Below are 14,592 nucleotides of genomic sequence, written 5' to 3'. Positions count from 1 at the left end.
ATGTAGAATACTATTTTGATATATTTTATCTAATTACTTTTTATTTTCTGACTCATTACAATCATACTTAAATTTTTTCACTATAATTGTATAAATATTTTTTATTTACTACAATATAAAAATTTAATGTAATTGCCATGAATATTTTTTATCACCATCCAACATATATTGGAGTTCGAAAGATACAAAATCTGTTAAAATTTTATTATTATGTTTATTATTTGTTCTTTGCGTCATTTTGATTAAATGATGTATTATAACTTTTATTTGTTTATAAAAAAGAGATTCATTATAATTTAAAAAATTGAAGTAAACAAACATTTAAAATATATTTTAATTTGAATATTTTTTTCCTTTTATATTTTTTTAAAAATATTTTTAAATTTTATCAACTAGGTTTCATTAATGTTTGCAAATTTAATAAATGTTTTGGTTCTCATGAAATTTTATTTGGTATTCTAATCTAAAATGTAAACAATTATAATTTATTTCAAAGTATTTGATATTGAAGAAGCAACCATCCTCCTAATATTGAATATTTGATAATATTTATGTTTCCTTTATCGTAATTTTTTATTACTTTATAAAAATTAATTAAAACTAATATTAAAGTAGTAAGAAAATGGGTACGGGTATGGGTACGAGATTATACCCGTTACCCGATGGGGATATGGATGAGACAAAAGTTTGATACCCGTTGGGTTTGGGTATAGGGATGGGGATGAATTTTTTTTAGGGGGATGGATATGGGATAGCGAAACCCGTCCCCGCCCCGCCCTCTTACCATCCCTATTGTTGATGTTCATGCCCATTCAAATTTGAAGGATTTGTCCACCATTATTGAATTATGTCAATCTTTGACAAAAACAAACAAATTAAAGATATTTTACTTTATTGATTGTCTAATTCATTCTATTTAACTCTTAATGTTTCGTTTTCTACAACGAAGATTATCAAAACAAAATTTGGAATAAGATGAAAGATGAATTTCTTGAACACAATATGGTTATTTACATTCAAAAAGGAATAACTGGAGATTTTTATTCCGAATAAATTATTGATGAGTTCAAATTTTTTTACTATAAATTATTTTGGCTCCTCCAAAATTATTGGTCAAGATCCGTCACGTGTTATTATTATTAACTATAATTAATAATCATTATTACTATCAACTATAAATATTATTATCATTATTATTAATTATAATTATTTCTATTATTATATTACTATTATTATTATTATTATTAATAATAAGAACTATAAATATTATAATAGTTATTATTATTATTATTATTGTTTTTATTATTATTGTTAGATACATATCTTACTTTTACTTACTATGTAGGAATCATGTTTGGTTTACTTGTCATTTTTATTTGTTTTGTTGTTTATTTATCTTTCCATTTGAACAATTATTTCAATTTAAAAAAAATAGATACTAAAATTAGTAAAATAATAAAACTGAAAAATAATTTTTTAATTATAAATAATTATTTAAATTTAAAATTTAATAATTAAGAGGATAAAATTGATAAAATAAAAAAGATATCAAAGATGTTTATCTCTTTATATATGTAATTGTATTAATATTAATATTATTATTAGTAGTAGTATTAGTATTATTTTTTTTATCACTACACGATATTATTATAGTGATATTATTATTATTATTATTATTAGACACATATTTTACTTTTATTTACTACGGGGTCATATTTCAATTACTTGTTTTTTGTATTTGTTTTGTTATTCATTTTATCTCTATATCTTGGTATTTCTTGAATTGAAAAAAATAGTTACTAAAATTAGTAGAATGATAAAAGTGACAAATAATTTTTTATTATGAATATTATTTAAATTTAATAAATAATAATTAAGAAGATAAAATTAAAAAAACAAAAAAGGACATAAAAAATGTGTAACTCTTTATATATTTAGTTAGTGGATTATTATTATTATTATTACTATTGTTATTATTATTATTATTATTATTATTATTATTATTATTATTATTATCACTGACACTGTGGGATATTATTATAATGGTATTATTATTATTATCACTACGGGATATTATTATAATGATATTATTATTATTATAGTTAGACACACATCTTAAATTTATTTACTACAAGATCATATTTTAATTAGTTGTCCTTCTTAAGTATTTTGTTGCTGATGTATATCTTTATATATAATTATAAATTATTAATATGTCAACATTAGCCTGGATATTTGCATTGACATTAATATTTATAGCATAAAAATTATTGTTATTATCATTTGTTTATTATTATTATTATTATTATTATTATTATCACTGACACTGTGGGATATTATTATAATGGTATTATTATTATTATCACTACGGGATATTATTATAATGATATTATTATTATTATAGTTAGACACACATTTTAATTTTATTTACTACAAGATCATATTTTAATTAGTTGTCCTTCTTATGTATTTTGTTGCTGATGTATATCTTTATATATAATTATAAATTATTAATATGTCAACATTAGCCTGGATATTTGCATTGACATTAATATTTATAGCATAAAAATTAACATTATTATCATTTGTTTATTATTATTATTATTATTATTATTATTATTATTATTATTATTCATATTAGTATAAGTTCTTTTTTTAATTATAAAAAATTGTTATTATACTAAATTCTTTTGCTAAATAGATTTTTAATATTTTTAATATTTCATAATTTATAATTTATATTATTATTATTATTTTAATGGTTAAATAAATATAATAACAATAATGTTGTTATTCTAAACAGATTTGAAATAAATAAAAAAAATGTGCACGGGTCATATACTATTATAATTATTTTGTAAAATTAATTAACTGCACCATATTGTGTTATTAATTTTATTTATTATATTTAAGACTGAATTTACACTTCATTTCATTAATAATAGCATTTACAACAATATAACCTAATTTTCATGATATTTATTATTTTATTTTTATATTATTGTTATTATTATCAATTATAACTCTAATTATTATTATTATTATTATTATTATTATTATTATTATTATTATTATTATTATTATTATTATTATTATCAACTCTAATTATAATAATAATAATAATTATTATTATTATTGTTAACTATAATTGTTGTTATCAACTATAATTATTATGATCAATATTTACTACCAACTATAAGTATTATTTTTATCATTATTAACTACAATTATTTATATTATTATATTACTATTATTATTATTATTACTACTATTATTATTAATTAGAACTATAATTATTATAATAGTTATTATTATTATTTTTATTATTATGGTTACATACACATTTTACTTTTACTTAATATCTATGAATCATGTTTCAATTACTTTACCCTTTTATTTGTTTTGTTGTTTATTCATCTTTACATTTGAATAATTATTTCAATTCAAAAAAATAGTTACTAAAATTAGTGAAATAATAAAACTGAAAAATAATTTTTTATTTTATTTTAAATAATTATTTAAGTTTAAAATATAACAATTAAGAGGATAAAATTGAAAAAACAAAAAAGGAGACCAAAGTTGTTTATCTTTTTATATATGTAGTTGTATTATTATTATTATTATTATTAGTATTATTTTTTTTATCACTACGAGATATTATTTGAGTGTTACTATTATTGTTATTATTATTGTTATTATTATTATTATTATTATTATTATTATTATTATTATTATTATTATTATAGTTAAACACACATTTTACATTTATTTACTACGAGATCATATCTTAATTACTTGCACTTTTTGTTTGTTTTGTTGTTCATTTTATTTTTATATCTGTATAATTATTTGAATTGAAAATATAGTTACTAAAATTATTAAAATGATAAAATGGACAAATAATTTTTATTATGAATAATTATTTTAATTTAAAAAATAATAATTAAGAGGATAGAATTGTATAAACAAAAGAGGACACAACAAATGTATATCTCTTTACATATGTAGTTATTGTATTATTATTATTATTATTTTATCACTACGATATACTATTATAATGATATTATTATTATTATTATTATTATTATTATAGTTAGACACACATTTTAAATTAATTTATTATGGGATCGTATTTCAATTACTTGTCATTTTTATTTGTTTTGTTGTTAATGTATATCTTTATATATAATTATAGATTATTATAGTTTACATTAATCTTAGTGTTAGCATTAATATTAATATTTATAGCATAAATATTATTATTATTAGTATCATTATTATTTTTATTATTATTATTACTATTCATAATTGTGTTATTATTATAAGTGTGTTTTTTTTAATTATAGAAAATGTTGTTATACTAAATACTTTTGCTAAATAGAATTTTAATCTTTTAAAAATTTCATAATTTATAATTTATAATTTATATAATATTATTATTAGTAATTTTAATGGTTAAATAAATATAATAACAATTATATTATTATTTAAAAAAATTAAAATAAAAAAAATATACACACAGATCATAGACTATTATAATTATTTCGTAAAATCAATTAATTATATTATATTGTGATATCAATTCTATTTATTATATTTAAAACTGAAATTATTATTGCATCACTTAGATTTACTAATTACTTTAATAACAACATTTACAACAATATAATTTAATTTTCATAATATTTCATTACATAATACTTTCAATATTTTATTATTTTAATATAGGGATGACAACAAGACCAGACAGAGACAAGTTTCACTATCCCATACAAATTATTACTTTAATTTAGATTTTTTTATGAGGATGAGTATGAAATTGCAAAACCTCACTCCGTCCCGTTGTTATCCCTATATATAATATAATTTTAATATATATTGTTAGAGTTCAAAGCTAGTATTTATCTCTTTTTTACTTAACATTAAATTACTGTTTGAGTCATATAAACTTGTTAAAATTCTTTCAACAAATCCAAGAGCTTTAACTACAGTTTTATTGGCACTTGAGTGTTTAATTCTTAATTTGAGTGACTTAACGTATGTGCATAAATTATCAAGTTTCAATTAAAGTTACGTTGATCTCTCAAACTAAAGTTACATACTCTTGTTTGAGCTAAATAATGGTGAATAATAAGCCTAATCATTACATACTGTCTCACCAGTAAAATATTATTCGAATGATATTTTCACTTTATTGGGAATAATTCAAGTATGAGTCAAAAGTTTTACATTAAATATAAAAGATAAAGATAAATATTATATAAGAATAAAGACTCATAATACCATTGCCTTCAAATTTTTTAGTAAAAGTGGTGTCAAATATTTTATATGTGTAAAACAAATGTCATATATAGATATAGAACCACAATCTCTCAAATAATAGGAACTTATCCTTGAAAAGAGATTGTCAAGAATAATTCAAGTTTAAGTTAAAAATCTCACATTAGATAAAAAAGACAATGAAAGCACCCTCCAACATTTCGTATATCTCACAAATACATCTTTAACCTTGTTTTCAACTTTTAATTAGACAAGACATGATATTCTTGCTCCCTATTATAATTTATTATTTTATTTATTTTGTATTTTATTGACAATTAGTGGGCTAACGAAGATTTAATGGAAAATTTTGAACAAAAAAGAGAAGGGTGAACTTGGACTTTATTGTGTGCAAAGAGAATACAAGGAAAATATGACCCAAACATCACACTTGATATACTGAATTTTGTGGGAAAAAAAAAAGTTTTTGAGTCTTACCGTGATTCTTAACAGTTAAGTAATTTTTTTCATTTGAAGCTTATCTTGGAAAAGTATAAAATTATCTTCCTCTTAACTATTCTTCATCTCCTAAGTTTTCTCATATTTTTTCTTTCTTTTCTCCTTATCATTTTCGCCGTTCTTTTTATGTTACCTTCTTGAAGTTTCTTTGTCCTTATTTTACTCATAAATGCAAATCCTTAAACAAAGCAAATTCTTCCAATAGTTCAGTTAATTCATAAGTAAATATTTATCACTAAATAAACACATACTTCAAATAAACCCAAAATCATACTAAAATATAAATATATCATTGTTTATGTACACAGATTTTACAATCTGTCCAACACATATTTCACACATCTTAAAAATAAAAAACATTGTATAAATGTTATCATTGACTCTCTTTACTTAAATTAAAATATGCCTATTAAAAAATCTCCTTTTGACACTTTTGTAATCCAAAACAATACATATAAGCTGTTCTAAATTTGAAAAGAGTTTTAAAGAGAATAGTTTTAATGAGATACAGTCCAGAATAAAATAAGTAATGAATGCCTAGTTTTATTTATAAACTTTCAAATATTTATCCATTTAAAATTTATCTTAAAATGAAACTCGACTCTTACCATTTTTTAAACGTAATATCCATATAGAAGTCACAGAAAGCTATTATTTTATAATATTTAATTTAAAAAGAATACTAAATTAAATAAATATGTGTCATAAGAGCAATGAAGGGTATGAGAATTTGAAAGAAAAAGAAAAAGTTATTGTTTGAAGACAAAAAATTATAAAAATATTGCAATACTACACATTGGTATATTAAAGACGATTAAAATAGATTTCAAATGACAGTTTTTAAATCGTCATTGTCTTAATTGTCAATAAAAGTGTAAACAAATGACGACAGTTTTAGAATCGTTATCAAAACTTTAAACAACGATGATCATTGAAAATGTAAAAAGAAAAAGAAACTTTTAATTGGACAAACAATGCCGTCAAAACTCATCATTCAAAATATAAAGAGAACCATTTATATAATGAACCGTCATTAAAAACACAAATGATAACGATTTTTGTGAAGAATTACCACTAAAAGTACAAGCGACAACGATTGTTTTAAAGAACTATTGTTAAAAGTACAAAGGATGACGTTTGTTGTAAAGAACTATCGTTATCTTCTATTTTTTAAATATCAAATTTTTTATTTTAAAAGTTACAATTCTTGCATAAATTTTCAAAACTCATTTTGCAACCATTCATGACAACAATTTACCATATGCTAAACAAAACTTAATAAAATAATTTCTAATTTGTTAAGAAAACTAGGCTTTCTACATGTGTAACACACAAATTTTTTTAAAATGCACTTTCTTTGATTGTTTTAAATTAATCTAAATTTTAAATACTGTTGAAAAAAGAAAGTTTGTAATAATAAAAATAATAAAAGTAATTGTCAATGATTATTGAACAATTATATATATTGTATGTAATAAGTTTAAAATATATTGTAAAAGAAATAACTTTTTAAAACATATGATAAACTTTACATACCATCGTTTGTAAAGAAATATATATTTTTGTAAATTTTTTAAATGAAATTTTAATAAAAGTATAAAAATTATGAAATATAATACAAATTAAATTAAATAATAAATTAAATTAAATATAATTTTTATTTTATTTTAATTAAATTTAACATAATAAAAATAAAATAAATTTATTTTTTCTCTCGTAAGGTATAATATCCAAACCTACCTCGTTTATAAATAAATATTAATATACTCGGTACTCTCTATCTGCATAAATATCATCACAAAGTACTAACTATCTATTATCCGCCAATTTTCGTCATCCTACCCTAAGTGCTCCTCTGTTTTATATATTTTCTATTCCAAATAAAAACAAAATGAAATCGGCATAAAATCATCATCAATGCATTAAAATTAACAGCAATGACATCAGTTCAGTAAGTTCACATTGAGTTTTCATCTTCTACATGTATTATCATATTATCATTCTCAACCTCGATTGTTTTGTTGGGAATTCCGATAGATCAAAAAATAATGAATCACGTAAAACATACAAGCACAACGTAAAATATATAAACACAATAAGTATATTGAGTGCATGGAACATTCAATTTGTTAAAATCGGTCATGAAAATGTTACATTGATATGAATTGATTTATTTAGATAAATACAAAACCTCAGGCAAGTCAGCAAACAATTTGTTGTCCTTGGTTTATCCAACAATCTCTGTTTCCCTCGTCATGTAGAATTTGATTTCAACTTTAATTCTACTCAGTAGTCATCCCCTGAAATCCAATAATTTCATTAAATTTGAAGTATTAGATATTTTTAAATTTTCTTTTCATTTATGATGAGATGGTAATGGAAGAAAACAAAAGTTAGTTATATACTAAAAATGTAAAACTTATTCAAGCTTATACCTAGTTTTGAAAATGAAAACTTCATTCTACTTGCGGAATAATTTATAAAAATAGATCACAGTTATTTTATTGAAACACAAATTAATTTTTAAATATAATAACTATTTTGTGTCCAGTAATTATGTATGGAGGGAGTTTAGTGTAGCTCTTTTGCTCACCAGTAAAGAAGAAACCTTGGTGATTTGATTAAGCTCTCTGATAACGTCAACCAAATTCATTCTTTCTTTTGGTGATTCCACTGAGCAAGCAAGTCCGATTCTGAAAAGCGAAACTACACACTTTTCAGCCTCTGCATTAAGATTACCACAGTTTCCCTCCACTGTAGTTGCTTCATACTCTGAAATGATTCTTGGGTCCAAAATCTGCAAAATATTATTAGGAAATGAAATTGCAACAAAGTTACGAAGATTTTGACCATCTTTAAACATTTCATCTGTAGGTCTTCTTCCGGTCAGCATTTCCAATATAAGAATTCCAAAACTATACACGTCACCGTAAGTTGACACCTTGTACCTCTCTCCATACTCTAAAATATATACAAAAAATTGTCAATAAATAACATCGATAAATAACAAGTAGACAAAAACAAAGTGAAAATTTAGAGAAACAATAATGATTAAAATCTGAAAACAATACCTGGAGGAGCATAGCCAACTGTACCCTTTATTCCATTTGTACTTGTTTGCCCAGAAGTGGTGTGATTGAAAGTTGACAAAAGTCTTGCTATACCAAAATCACCCACATGTGCAACCATGCTATCATTAAGAAGAACATTGCTTGGTTTTATATCACAGTGAATGATCAATTGTTCACACTCATGGTGAAGATAATGCAATGCAGAAGCAACATCAATTGTGATGTTTAATCGTTGATGAAGGCTCAATCTTCTCATGTGTTGTGCACTTGGTGTCTCAGGATGAATCCACTGTTCTAGGCTTCCATTTGTCATATACTCAAAAATTATAGCTTTGAATTCTTGACCTTTGTAATCTGTGCTAGAGCAACAGGTCAAAGTCGGAACCAGATTTCGATGTCTAATATTTTTAAGTGCATTGCATTCAACAATGAAACTTTTGTCTGCTCCTTTCTTTTGAAGGTTTAGGACCTTTATGGCAACAATCTTGTCTTCTTGCTCAAGAGTTCCTTTGTATACAGAGCTAAAGCTTCCGGATCCGATCAAGTTTGAAGTTGAGAACCCATTTGTTCCATTGTATAGGCTTTGGTATGAAACTTTAGGCAGTTGGTCTATTGTGGGTGAATCCAAAGATGGTTTATTACTCCTTTTCCTCATCCAGTAGATTGTTAGAATAACCAACAATATGAGAAGAGAAGCAACTACACTTACTATAATTGCTATTAATCGGAGTGAGTGATGCTTTTCTTTTTTGGTGGCTTTGACAGGATGCATTGGTTATGGAAGATGGGATTGGTCCTGAGAATTGATTCCCACCAATATAAAGTACTTGGAGATTGGAGAGAGTGTGGAACATGTTGGATGGCAAAGAGCCGTTAAGTTGATTTAGGGTCACAGAGAATTTAGTAAGAGATGACATATTATAAAAACAAGAAGGAAATGCTCCTGTCACTTTGTTGAGAGATAATTCTAGAAATGTCAAACGTTTGAGATGACAAATTTCTTGTGGAATGTGTCCCTTAAAGTTGTTAGAACCTAGGAAGAGATATCTTAAGGATGAAAGATTGCCCATGAAGGATGGGATTCTTCCAGAAAAATTGTTCTCGAAAAGGAACAGTTGTTGAAGCTTCTGAAGTAAGACAATTTCCACTGGTATTTCACCAGTAAGATTGTTCCCATTTAGGTACAAGATTTTGAGATCAGTGCAAGCAGTCAAGTTTGAAGGAAATTTTCCTACCAAGAATGAGTTATTTGCAACAGAAAGGTACTGGAGTTTTGACAACTTACCTATTTCTTGTGGGATTTCTCCATAGAAGTTGTTATTTCCAATGTTGAAATATGTCATGTGAGATAGATTGCCTATGTGTGGAGATACGAATCCCTTCAACTTGTATCCTTCCAAATCCAACTTTGTAACTCGTTGAAGCATAGAATTGCACGTGATTCCATGCCAGTTACAAAAGTGTGTAGAAGTATTCCAAGAAAACAAGATTTTAGTTGGATCACTAGATATGGATTCCTTGAATTTCAGCAACGAAAAATGATCGGTTTCATTTTCAGATGCAAAGACAGTGATGTTTGGAGTGATCCATATTGATTTCAATATAAAGAGGGATAAAAGATGAATGAGTATAGACCAAAATGTAAGTAGTGTACGACAAAAATACTTCATTTTGATTAAGAAGTGGAAGCTAGTAGATGATGGTGTTTCTATTCTTATGTAAGTTATATAGAATTTGCTAATTCAATGTGGTGACATGTTTTCCATGTCAAGTCAAGCAACCACACCAAGTCAACTTAATTTATGCTATATCACAAAAGTTTTGTCCTAAATTATGAGAAATTATGGGTAGCTACTTGTTTAAAATAAAAAATAAAAAAAATTAACTCGTTAAATTTACATTACACATATTGATGGAGTATTATAGTTTACTTATTAACTATCCTATATTAATATTAAGTTTGTAAAAAAAATTATTGAAATAAATAATTAAACCTTTCCGATAATTAGTTTCAAAACAATAATTTTTCATGTAGTATAATTAGAAAAGTTAATTATGATGCCTCCGAGATATGTTATCCTTAAAATAAGTTTCAGAGGGTTAAATAAAGAATGGTTATTTAAACCTCATCTAACCTCAATTTCTCAGTTATGTGTGACTATTGAATGTAGTCAATTTCTTAGTTATGTGTTATTGAATGTAGTAAGAAGAACTAATTTAATTTAAAAAATAGTTTAAGTGTTAAAGTTTAATTAAGAATGTGGTTAAAACTTAATTTCAGATAATAATAATAATAATAATAATAATAATTCAATGAGATTCTTGAAAACTTAACCAAAAATAAATACAAACGAAAGCATACTAAGTTAATTCATATGTTTTATATTTTTCTAATAATAATAGTAAGTAGAATGATATATATACAAAATGGTTTATCAGTTTCATATGTTTTATATTTTGAGCCAAGTATATTTTTATGGAATATTAAGTTTATTTAGACTAAAAATTAAAGTTGTAATTAAGAAAAAACTAATCTTTCTACTCACATAGTATTAGTTTGTATATGCCTTCTTTTTTAACTTAAAAATGGAAATACCTAATGCAGTTGCAAATCTGATAAATTTGATTTACATAATATTAACTCATATAAAGAGTTTAGCATAATTTTTATTTGGATTACATATATTTTTATTTTTTATCTTTTAGTGAATAGTTCATCTTCGAAATTGTGATTTAATTTAGTCTTCTAACTTTAAAAATGCATGGATATAATTTTTAATTGAATTTTATTAAGTTTATTTGACGTTTCATATGTATTTTATAAAGATGAATAAACTTAACATAATTTAGTTAAAATAACTAAATTTATGTATTTTTATATATAATTTTGTTAAGTTTATTTGACGTTTCAAAAGTATTTTCTAAAAATGAATAAACTTAACATGGTTTAGTTAAAATAACTAAATCCATACATTTTTAAAAATATAATTTTGTTAAGTTTTTTGACATTTTAAACGTATTTTCTAAAGATGAATAAACTTAACATAGTTTAGTTAAAATAATTAAATTTACATATTTCTAAACATAATTTTGTTAAATTTATTTGATTTTTTAAACGTATTTTCTAAAGATAAATAAATTTAACATAGTTTAGTTAAAATTACTAAATTCATGTACTTTCAAATATAATTTTGTTAAGTTTATTTGATATTTCAAACTTATTTTTTAAAGATAAATAATTTTAACCTAATTTGGTTAAAATATTAAATTCCCATATTTTTAAATATTAAAAACTAAATTAATTTAAAATTTATAAAAAGAATTTCAATTTTCACTAAAGAAGTAACAATATATTTAACCATATTTATTTTTAAGAAAGCGCATAACGAATAATACCGTAATGAAAACGATAATTAAATTGAATTTATTTATTTTTCATTTATATTTCCTTTTGAAATGGAAAATTATCTTTTTTGACAAACTTTTTTAACAAACTTTTTTGACAAAGTTTCTATAAATAGAATTAAATAGATTATTTTTTATTTTTTAATCAAAATAAAGTAATAATAGTAATATTTTTTTACTAGAAAAGATAATTGTCAAAAGATTGTCAATCTTTTTTATTAAACTATCGTCTTCCTTTTGAAATAGGTAGGTTACATTACATGAGAGAGACAATACTTTTGAATGGAAAATAAGAGGTGCCGGGTGGGTGGGTGGGTGGCAGTCGGTCAACTCACCCATAAAAAAATGACGAACAAATAAAATAAGGGGTTAAGTATCTTTTTAGTCTTTGAACTTTGGTCCAAAATTGAAATTTATTCTCGGACAAAACTTTGATAAATTTTGGTCCTTAAACTTTAAAAATGAATGAATATAGTCCTTTTAACCCAATTTTGTTAACTCTTTTTTAAGTTTCGAACGCATTTCTCAGTAAATATTGGAGTTGTTTACGCCGTTTGACACATTCTCGACTCAATATTTATTGAGAAATGCGTTCGAAAAGTAAAAAAAAGTTAACAAAATTGGGTTAAAAGGATTATATTCATTCATTTTTAAAGTTTAGGAACCAAAATTTATCAAAGTTTTAACCAAGAACGAATTCCAATTTTGAGTCAAAGTTCAGGGACTAAAAAGTCTTGTTCTAGACTTTAAATTTAAGTATTGGAAAAGTGAAATAAAAATATATGAAAATGAAAAAATATAAATAAATATAACATGAAGTAAAATAAAATATGGTTATAAAAGATATAGAAATAAATTGTAATATGTAAAACATAATACTACTAACTTGTATTGCATTTTTATTCAATCAAATAATCAAATTTAATATTTTAATTTTACAAAAGTATAGATTCCTTGAACTTGAGCAATGCAAAATGATCGGTTTCATTTCCTGATGCAAAGACCATAGTAATTTCAATATAAAGAGAGAGAAAAGATGAATGAGTATAGAAGCAGTGTGAGAGAAAAAAACTTCATCTTGTTTAGAAAGTATAAGCTAGTAACTGTTCTTAGGAAAGTTATACAGAACTTCGTAATTGAATGTGATGGCATATTTTCTTGGTCAAGTCAATAACCAATCAACAATAAAGACTAACTCAACTGTATCTGTGCTATATCACAAAAGTTTTGTCCCAAATCATGGGTTGCAACTTGTTTAAAATGAAAAAAAAAAAAAACTCGTTAAATTTAAATTTCACATAGACCGTTGGAGTTAGGGATGTCAAAAAAATCCGTATCTACGGATATCTGCGGATAAAACCCGCAACGGGTAAAAATGGATATTAAAAATGGATACCCGCTACCTGTGGGTACGTGTATTTTTGATACCCGCATGTTAATAGGGCGGGTACGGATATTATAGTATTCGTACCCGTGGATACTCGTACCCGCTAAACTTACCCCCTTGACATTCTTTTCTCTCCTTTCTTTGAAATTGGACAGATACATCAAACCTTATGTAGACAATGACGTTTATGGTATGCCTGTTGTCAAATGATGGAATCAAAATAAGAATACTTGGCACATGACAATTGAGGTTTATTATTTGTTTATTTTGTTTATTTTTCAGTATTCAATCGGAGAAGGTGGGTGAGTTTGTTGATCAAAGCACTAATTAAAGAATTTTCATTGTGTTGAATGTCATTTTATATTTACTTTTACAATTATTTGGACTTGTATCAACTTGAGTTTATTTGAACTTTATTTAAAATTTATGACAGTGATATATTTTATTTTATTTTATTTGAATTTATGATTAAATATTTGTTTTTTAAATAATTTTGCAAATACCTACGAGTACATGTGAATACCCGCAAATATGAAAAAAAATAGGTGGGTACCCACATAACAGATACCCGACGAATATAAATACGAATACGAGACAAATATTTATCAAGCGGGTAGGGTACGGGAGAGCTACTACCCGTACCCTACAGCCCGTTGACATCCCTAGTTGGAGTATCATAGATTACTTATTTACTATCCTATAAAAAGTTGGTAAAAAAATTATTGAATGAAATAATACGACCTTTCAGATAATTAATCTCAAAGCAGTGATTTTATTAAGAAACTGTACTTATTTTAGGCTTTTATATATATATATATATATATATATATATATATATATATATAGAGAGAGAGAGAGAGAGAGAGAGACCGGTGCAAAAACAATGTGGATCTTTATCAAAAATTTTGAAGGGTCAAAATAATGCATTTAAATCTTATGTATTTTAATCAT

General features: G+C 23.8%; 1 pseudogene; it reads right to left on the bottom strand.

Annotated features, from left to right (window-relative positions):
- Positions 1 to 8,060: 8,060 nt before the first annotated feature.
- Positions 8,061 to 10,519, bottom strand: LOC114174582 (annotated as a pseudogene).
- Between the last annotated feature and the right edge of the window lie 4,073 nt (positions 10,520 to 14,592).

Source organism: Vigna unguiculata, chromosome 2, assembly GCF_004118075.2.
Source record: "Vigna unguiculata cultivar IT97K-499-35 chromosome 2, ASM411807v1, whole genome shotgun sequence".
NCBI lineage: Eukaryota > Viridiplantae > Streptophyta > Magnoliopsida > Fabales > Fabaceae > Vigna > Vigna unguiculata.
This window is presented reverse-complemented; position numbering and strand designations above follow the sequence as displayed.